The sequence below is a fragment of the Chanos chanos genome, chromosome 7 (genome assembly GCF_902362185.1).
Source record: "Chanos chanos chromosome 7, fChaCha1.1, whole genome shotgun sequence".
In the NCBI taxonomy this organism is placed as follows: domain Eukaryota; kingdom Metazoa; phylum Chordata; class Actinopteri; order Gonorynchiformes; family Chanidae; genus Chanos; species Chanos chanos.
The window spans coordinates 2,324,584-2,334,916 of NC_044501.1; the positions used below are offsets into that span (position 1 = coordinate 2,324,584).

Below are 10,333 nucleotides of genomic sequence, written 5' to 3' on the forward strand. Positions count from 1 at the left end.
AGTAACAGTCACTTACTTTAGATTAAAGGGGGTTGTTACAGTCACTTACTTTAGATTAAAGGGGGTTTTAACAGTCACTTACTTTAGATTAAAGGGGGTTGTTACAGTCACTTACTTTAGATTAAAGGGGGTTTTAACAGTCACTTACTTTAGATTAAAGGGGGTTGTTACAGTCACTTACTTTAGATTAAAGGGGGTTGTTACAGTCACTTACTTTAGATTAAAGGGGGTTGTAATAGTCACTTACTTTAGATTAAAGGGGGTTGTTACAGTCACTTACTTTAGATTAAAGGGGGTTGTTACAGTCACTTACTTTAGATTAAAGGGGGTTGTTACAGTCACTTACTTTAGATTAAAGGGGGTTTTAACAGTCACTTACTTTAGATTAAAGGGGGTTGTAACAGTCACTTACTTTAGATTAAAGGGGTTGTTACAGTCACTTACTTTAGATTAAAGGGGGTTGTAACAGTCACTTACTTTAGATTAAAGGGGGTTGTAACAGTCACTTACTTTAGATTAAAGGGGGTTTTAACAGTCACTTACTTTAGATTAAAGGGGGTTGTAACAGTCACTTACTTTAGATTAAAGGGGGTTGTAACAGTCACTTACTTTAGATTAAAGGGGTTTTAACAGTCACTTACTTTAGATTAAAGGGGGTTGTTACAGTCACTTACTTTAGATTAAAGGGGGTTTTAACAGTCACTTACTTTAGATTAAAGGGGGTTGTTACAGTCACTTACTTTAGATTAAAGGGGGTTTTAACAGTCACTTACTTTAGATTAAAGGGGGTTGTAACAGTCACTTACTTTAGATTAAAGGGGTTTTAACAGTCACTTACTTTAGATTAAAGGGGGTTGTTACAGTCACTTACTTTAGATTAAAGGGGGTTTTAACAGTCACTTACTTTAGATTAAAGGGGGTTGTTACAGTCACTTACTTTAGATTAAAGGGGGTTGTTACAGTCACTTACTTTAGATTAAAGGGGGTTGTTACAGTCACTTACTTTAGATTAAAGGGGGTTGTTACAGTCACTTACTTTAGATTAAAGGGGGTTGTTACAGTCACTTACTTTAGATTAAAGGGGGTTGTTACAGTCACTTACTTTAGATTAAAGGGGGTTGTTACAGTCACTTACTTTAGATTAAAGGGGGTTGTAACAGTCACTTACTTTAGATTAAAGGGGGTTGTTACAGTCACTTACTTTAGGTTAAAGGGGGTTTTCTCTCCACTGAATCCTGGCCGATCTATCATAGAACTGTCACTCTTCATAGACACACAGCTGGTTACTGGAGATCCTGGTCTCTGTGATGGAGGTCTAGAATAATAACACAGTGGACAAAGTCTAAACATTAAACTGAAAATAAAAATACTGAAACTCAAAAGAACAACTAAAAAGAAAGTAAAGACATCAGAGACCAATAATATATAAATGACCTGATTAATTAATTATATTGCAAGAAAGGGTTTAAAGAACTTACATTTGAATGTATTTTTGATTTGATCTGTTTCCTTATTTCTTAAATTATTCTTAAATTATTCTCTCAGTATTTTTTCACTACTTTTATTTTGTGTGTGTGTGTGTGTGTGTGTGTGTGTATGTGTGTGTGTATGTGTGTGTGTGTGTGTGTGTGTGTGTGTGTGCATAACATAACACAGATAAACTATCTGTTGAAATTCATTTGAAAACTGAGTTGAGAAGTATAGTGTTTCATTCTCTCGACTTACATGACATGACATCTATAATAGTGAATTTCACTGTATCAATACTCATCTATAATAGTGAATTTCACTGTATCAACACTCATCTGTAACAGTTAACTACACTGTATCAACACTCATCTATAATAGTGGATTACACTGTATTAACATTCATCTATAATAGTGAACTGCACTGTATCAGCTCTCATGTATAATAGTGGACTACACTGTATTAACATTCATCTATAATAGTGGACTACACTGCATCAACACTCATCTATAATAGTGGACTACACTGTATCAACACTCATCTATAACAGTGAACTACACTGTATCAACACTCATCTATAACAGTGAACTACACTGTATCAACACTCATCTATAACAGTGAACTACACTGTATCAGCACTCATCTATAATAGTGAACTACACTGTATCAACACTCATCTATAATAGTGGACTACACTGTATCAACATTCATCTATAATAGTGAACTACACTGTATCAACACTCATCTATAATAGTGGACTACACTGTATCAACACTCATCTATAATAGTGGACTACACTGTATCAACACTCATCTATAATAGTGGATTACACTGTATCAACACTATCTATAATAGTGAACTACTCTGTATCAACACTCAGAGGCCTTGGTCTGATCTCTCTCAGGCTGCCTCTACCACAGCCAATTACAGTCACTTACTTTAGATTAAAGGGGGTTTTAACAGTCACTTACTTTAGATTAAAGGGGGTTTTAACTGTCACTTACTTTAGATTAAAGGGGGTTTTCTCTCCACTGAATCCTGGCCGATCTATCATAGAACTGTCACTCTTCATAGACACACAGCTGGGAACTGGAGATGCTGCCCTCTGTGTCTGGACTCTGGAATAATATCACATTGAACAAAATCTAAAAATTACACAGAAAATAAAAATACTGAGACTTTAAAAAAAAAAGTCAAAAAGAGATGAATGAATGAATGAATGAATGAAAGAAATTCATAATAAATAAATGAAAATATGGAAAGCACACCTCCATTCCTTATTTTATTCATTTGTTCATTCATTCATTTGTTCATACCTTCACTCATCCATTCATTTTAGTTGCTCTGTGTTGAAATTAAAGCGTGCTCCACATGTCTAAGCATTAAGTGTGGGTGTCCAGAACTCAGTCTGAGACTGAGGTATGAACAAGAATATAAATGGACCCTCAATACTATTCACTTATACTCTCACTTTTTACAAGGCATTCATTCTTTCATCCTCAGTTATTTTCCTCTCCATTTTACTATGTCCTCTGTTTATGCAAAATGAATGACTTTGAACCGTGAATTTCAGCGGCTGTGGATACTGACAAGCCCATGATTAGTGAGATAACAACAACAACAACAACAACAACAACAATAATAATAATAATAATAAACAATAATACTAATAATAAATAATAATAATAATAATAATAAACAACAATAACAGTAATAATAACAATAATAGCAATAATAATAATAATATTTGTGTGACAGTTGACCTTTTGACCTCTGGTTGTGACATTGGGGTCAATGACAAACACAGTGTCACAGCTTCCTTTACCCCTGTGAGCAACTCTCACTTCTCAGCACAGTGCCATTCCCAGTGGAATGTTTCACTGGACTGGTTTTACCACTGTCCTAAAACCTCTTTCACCTTACTGCTGTAACCACAGAGGAGTTTTTGACTTGAGTCTGATTATTGATGTATTTAATAACTCACTCAAGCAGTCTTTATCTCGTTTACTCTATGGTATTTGTTTCTTTTACATCCATCCATCCATCCATCCATTCATTCATTCATTCATTCATTCATTCATTCATTCATTTGTTTTTGCAATAATTCACTCCCTTTGCTCATTTCTTTCCGTTTTTTTTTTGTCTGATGGTGTGAGAGTTGCACATATCTAATAATTAACATAATATCCATAATTAACATAATATCCAGAATTAGGGACAAGATCGAGCTTAAAACTGAGATAGGACAGGATGAAAACGAACCCTCGGTGGTGTTCATTTACAGTCTCTCACACTCATGACTTACACTCTAGTAACAGCGTATCAACACTCTGAGGTCTTGGTCTGATCTCTCCCATCCTGCCTCTACCACAGACAATTACAGTCACTTACTTTAGGTTAAAGGGGGTTTTCTCTCCAATGAATCCTGGCCGATCTATCATAGAACTGTCACTCTTCATAGACACACAGCTGGTTACTGGAGATCCTGGTCTCTGTGATGGAGGTCTAGAATAATAACACAGTGGACAAAGTCTAAACATTAAACTGAAAATAAAAATACTGAAACTCAGAAGAACAACCAAAAAGAATGTAAAGACATCAGAGACTAATAATATATAAATGAACTGATCAATTAATTATATTGCAAGAAAGGGTTGTATTAACACTGTATTAACATTCATCTATATTAGTGAACTACACTGTATCAGCTCTCATGTATAATAGTGGACTACACTGTATTAACATTCATCTATAATAGTGCACTACACTGCATCAACACTCATCTATAATAGTGGACTACACTGTATCAACACTCATGTATAATAGTGGACTACACTGTATCAACACTCATCTATAACAGTGAACTACACTGTATCAACACTCATCTATAATAGTGGACTACACTGTATCAGCACTCATCTATAATAGTGAACTACTCTGTATCAACACTCTGAGGTCTTGGTCTGATCTCTCCCATCCTGCCTCTACCACAGACAATTACAGTCACTTACTTTAGGTTAAAGGGGGTTTTCTCTCCAATGAATCCTGGCCGATCTATCATAGAACTGTCACTCTTCATAGACACACAGCTGGGAACTGGAGATCCTGATCTCTGTGATGGAGGTCTAGAATAATAACACAGTGGACAAAGTCTAAACATTAAACTGAAAATAAAAATACTGAAACTCAGAAGAACAACCAAAAAGAATGTAAAGACATCATGCATAACATAACACAGATAAACTATCTGTTGAAATTCATTTGAAAACTGAATTGAGAAGTATAGTGTTTCATTCTCTCGACTTACATGACATGACATTTATAATAGTGAATTTCACTGTATCAATACTCATCTATAATAGTGAACTACACTGTATCAACACTCATCTATAATAGTGAACTGCACTGTATCAACAATCATCTCTAAAAGTGAACTACACTGTATTAACACTCATCTATAATAGTGAACCACACTGTATCAGCATTCATCTATAACAGTGAACTACACTGTATCAACACTCATGTATAATAGTGGACTACACTGTATCAACATTCATCTTTAATAGTGAACTACACTGTATCAGCTCTCATGTATAATAGTGAACTACACTGTATTAACATTCATCCATAATAGTGGACTACACTGTATCAACACTCATCTATAATAGTGACCTACACTGTGTTAACATTCATCTATAATAGTGAACCTGCACTGTATCAACACTCATGTATAATAGTGGACTACACTGTATCAACACTCATCTATAATAGTGAACTACACTGTATTAACATTCATCTATAGTAGTGGACTACACTGAATCAAAATTCATTCATAATAGTGAACTACACTGTATCAACATTCATCTCTAATAGTGAACTACACTGTATTAACATTCATCTAAAATAGTGGACTACACTGTATCAACACTCATCTATAATAGTGGATTACACTGTATCAACACTCATCTATAATAGTGAACTACACTGTATCAACACTCATCTATAATAGTGAACTACACTGTATCAACGCTCATCTATAATAGTGGATTACACTGTATCAACACTCATCTATAATAGTGAACTACACTGTATCAACACTCATCTATAATAGTGGATTACACTGTATCAACACTCATCTATAATAGTGAACTACACTGTATCAACACTCAGAGGCCTTGGTCTGATCTCTCTCAGGCTGCCTCTAATAACAGCCAATTACAGTCACTTACTTTAGATTAAAGGGGGTTTTCTCTCCAATGAATCCTGGCCGATCTATCATGGAACTGTCACTCTTCATAGACACACAGCTGGGAACTGGAGATGCTGCCCTCTGTGTCTCAACACTGGAATGACAGCATGGAAAAGGTCACCAGACCAAAGAGTTTACAGGGGTATGTTTACATCAACAGAATAAAATGTGTAAAGTCTACCACCTCTGATAAATAATATGTACCATCTGATTTTGGATCTAACAACAATTTCACTGAGAATGCCATTGGGTACGAGTTCATAACTGTCACTAAACATTAGTAAGTTTTCGCAAAATGAGGCTCCCTGTGGGATTTTTTTAACAGCTGCTTTATACAGTTTACTTTGCTGCTTTCTCTGTCAGTCACTGTTGTTCACCAAATTTTCTGTAACACAAGGTGGAAGAGTCAATGATATTTAAAGCAAGTCTGTTATAATGTGAAATCTTCAAATTTTAAAGAAGATTCATTTTAAAAAGTTAAAAGTAAAAGTTTTTGCCTTCATCAACAGACTGAAAGCTCAGCGGAGACTACCAGCAATTTCATGCAAATTCTGCTTCAGGCACTGACTGATATTTAGGCCCATAACTGATCTATAGGACAAACTTTAGAACTGATTTGATATTTAGGTCCATAACTGATCTATAGGACAAACATTAGAACTGATTTGATATTTAGGCCCATAACTGATCCATAGGACAAACATTAGAACTGATTTGATATTTAGGTCCATTACTGATCTATCGGACAAACTTTAGCTCTGATTTGGACCAGACCAAAACTCTGCAATGAGACTCAAATGGTGATGTTCATGGTTCAGTGGACAGACTTCAGACACTCTCACTGAAACAACAAACAATTTCTGAGAAGGCCCAGGACATGGAAGATGATGATTTAACAAGAGAGTCAAGCCACATATCTGTGTACAAGTAAGAGGAATCATTCAAATAGCTGATGGGTTTTAATAAAACATACATGGTTTATGCTCTCAGTACAATATAAGTATATATGTGGTCATCTCACCAGGGGTCCAAGAGAGATTCCTCTATGATATCTTCAGTTAAGCATTTCTTTTTAGAAGGAACAGCCTTCACGTCACAGTCTTCAGAATACGGCCTTTTAGAGGCAGTGGCTCCCTGCCCTCTGTCTCCACACTGACTCATTTTAGAGGTAGTGTGTCCGTCTCCACACTGACTCATTTTAGAGGTAGTGTGTCCGTCTCCACACTGACTCATTTTAGAGGTTGTGTGTCCGTCTCCACACTGACTCATTTTAGAGGTAGTGTGTCCGTCTCCACACTGACTCATTTTAGAGGTAGTGTGTCCCCCTTCACAGTCTCAAAAGAGTGTTCTTTTGACCCTGTTGACACACAGAAATTACCCATGACTTTTTTTTAACCCTGAAAGAGATGGTTTTTATTGCCACTCATGGTCATACAGTCAAATAATGTAAACAGAAGTCTGTCTGGCTTCCAACCACAAACTGCATACAGATCATTTAGACTGAATCTCAGATTATGTTGCAGATTATAATACTGTGATATACTGATATGCTGATAGACTGAGAGTGAGAGAGAGAGAGAGAGAGATTGTGAAGACACACACAATGTGAAACTTGGTCTCTATATGGATACACTCTTCTGTTTCATTCTGTTCAAGCGCGGTCCTGTTCCATCTGTTTTTAAGGTTAAAATTACACCCGTTGGTGAAACTAGAATCCGTCCCGTTATTCTCTCTGTATCAAATATCGACTGTTCGGATTTCATATGTCACAGTGGGCAGGGTGCAGGCCGCCTGTCCCACTGGCCATTATAAATGACAGATATAGGATACAGAGCCTGAAAAGGACTTTATTAATAGTGTTAAAGTCGTTAGTATGAACTGTAATGGTCATTTATGCTCAGTGTTTTTTTCACTGTCACAGCACACAAACACAACTGTTCCTTTTTTCTCTGTGTCTCAGTGCATACTTGGAGAGTGAACTTGGCAGTGTTCTCTTAACTGGTGTTCAAGTTTTTCAGAGGAAATCTTGAATCATGTCCAAAAACTCAGTTACAAACAACAGTAGAAATGTAGGCACAATGGCAGTTTATCTCTGAATAGCCTGGTATTCATGTGAGGTCGTTTTGAATGACATTTAAATGTGAACACGCATGCGTGGGCAGGGATTACATTCAATATCAAGTCATCAACACCAATATGGTAAGGGATCAAACCAGCCATCTTAGATCTGATGTGGTTGAGCAGAAAAGACTATGAAGGGATTCATTCCCAGAAAAGCTTGCTTTGCGTGATATGGCAATCGTTATAGTACAGTTTATATGTTTAATTACGTAATGGAATTAAACTGTTGCATTAAGTCACATTTGTGTACGTTTATAGTTGATCATCAGATAGTTCGAGTAAGCTAAAAGAGCAGCTGATTTTGGCCAAACGTTTATTTCTGCCAGCACTTTCTTTTGTAGTTTGAATAGAGAGCAAGTTACGAGTCCCTCTGAGAATAAAAGCAAAAACGACACAAACAATATCATCGTAAGGAGAGGAGATGTGCAGATGTGCAAATACAGATAGCCTTAAGAACAATACAACCGTAACATATGTTTGACATATTACGCTTGACATACGTATCTAACCGTCAGCGAGAGTGAAAGTGTTTTCAGGCCCTCACTAGTATTAGAAGAAGGGGTTTATACACAGAGACTGACAACGCCTCTCTTGAAACGTGTTACATCGAAACGCACGAATCACTCGATGCATGCGCGCAACTTACTAGTAACGTAAGGGTCTCCCCGTTGAAATACCACACCTCTCCACACTCACATGACTTCAGCGATACCAAGGTAATCAATAGTGATAAGCAGTTGTCTGCCATGCACCGGAAATGCTACGACGAAAGAGTAGCCTAAACATTCTACAGCCAGAGAGACAAAACACTAGCTCGCGGGGTTACATGGTAAATAAAAACATGTTTCAGCGGTAAAAGTTTTGAACGAAAATAATATTAAAAACAATGAGGGGGAAAAAAAACTCTTGTATGCGCAACAGTGTAAAACCCTACCCACATAATCCATGTATAAACTGTAGCTCCCTTAATACATTAATGGAGACGGGTGCGTTGATATGGATCGCTCCAGCACCGAATTCCGAACTGCTGCCCTCACAATTCCTGGAAACCAGCTGATCAGTAAGAAATGTTTTCAGGTTACCCGTCGTTATAACGAGTCCTTGTGAGAATTAATAAACTGGCAGTCGATAACAATCAGTAGGTCAAGAGTCAAACTTGCTAATGAGTTGTCGGATCCGTTGTAAATTATTCGATTCTTCCGTCATATGGGATTTTCAGTGACACACCTCTGGCCCAGCATTGACGTTCCGCCATTTAAACGAAAAGACGCAATGTAGTTCTGACTCACGCACTCGGAGCTGTTTACCTCAGTTTGAAGCGGTAATCGTCCGGTATTCAAACTCTTCATCCATGTTGCTCTACGGAATTTTTTTATTTTTATTTTTATCGAACTGTACAGCGAGAAATCTCGATGTCCGTTGCGACAGTGTATGCTCGTGCCCTTGAGCTGTTCTCGCTGAAATGGTGTTTGTTCAAAGTTTACTGTGCTTTCGGTTTCGTCAGAGCTGTTGCAGATAAGGGATTTACCCTCTTCAAACAGTGGACTGTAGTGTTTCAGACTAGGCTGCTTCGCAGTATGCTTGCTTACGGTGGGCGCGGCAAAGCTTTTAAAAAATGCCGCAGATTTTAAAAAAAATCACAATTCATAAGCATTATTGTCACGTCAAGTCACGTTAGGGTAATACAGCGTAGTCATGTCAGTTACAGTTTAAACTCAGTACTTTGAAGTATGCGTTTAACCCATTGACTGGATTATATGGAACTGCGCACAGACTTCGCCTCTCAAATATTTGCAGTGCATTGAAAGCTAGCGCTACGTTAATACTACTACATGAATGTAACCAAACAATCGGGTCACAAGTTCAATAAAATGAGCAACAAACGCGGTTGTGCGCGCGCGTGTGTGTGTGTGAAGTGCAACTGCAGAACAATTTATAATTATAATAATAATAATAATAATAATAATAATAATGGTAGTAGTAGTAGCGATGACAATGATGATAATCAACAACAGCAGCAGCAACAACAACAACAATAATAATAATAATAATAATTTCCTGTGATTTTGAACTGAAGAGCAAAATATTCTATTTATTGGGGAAGCCAAAGGGGGTAACTGGTTAGTTTTCTTTTGGCCACCAGGGGGCAGCTATGTTTCCTATGGATAACTTGGCAGGAGTCTGAGTTTGTAGTACTGCAGGGCCCTATTTCAGAAAGCAGGTTTAGTGCAAACTCAGAGTTAGTTAACTCAGAGGAAGTAGTGAACCTCCTAATAGAAGAGACCTATGGCTTTGTTTTGCTAGGAAAAAGAAGTCATAGGGCTCTTCTATTAGGAGGTGTACTGCTTTACTGCTGAGTTTTCACTAAACCCGAGTTCTGATACAGGGTAAATTCATAACTGCCTTTGTTACTAGCAGAGCCAGTCACTGAGAAAGCCTGCGTGTATTCTGAGCTCAGTGCGGACAACTTGAGAGGCGAATGTTTGCAGTCTGTG

The 10,333-nt window shown here is 37.2% G+C and overlaps 1 long non-coding RNA gene across 1 annotated transcript; it reads right to left on the reverse strand.

The window, feature by feature from the left end:
• Positions 1-5,722: 5,722 nt before the first annotated feature.
• Positions 5,723-9,189, reverse strand: LOC115817617 (uncharacterized). Its single transcript, XR_004025436.1, has 3 exons — positions 9,146-9,189; positions 6,739-7,074; positions 5,723-5,811 (listed from the first exon to the last, which is right to left on the reverse strand). It is a non-coding gene; the product is annotated as an uncharacterized LOC115817617 (long non-coding RNA).
• Positions 9,190-10,333: the final 1,144 nt, after the last annotated feature.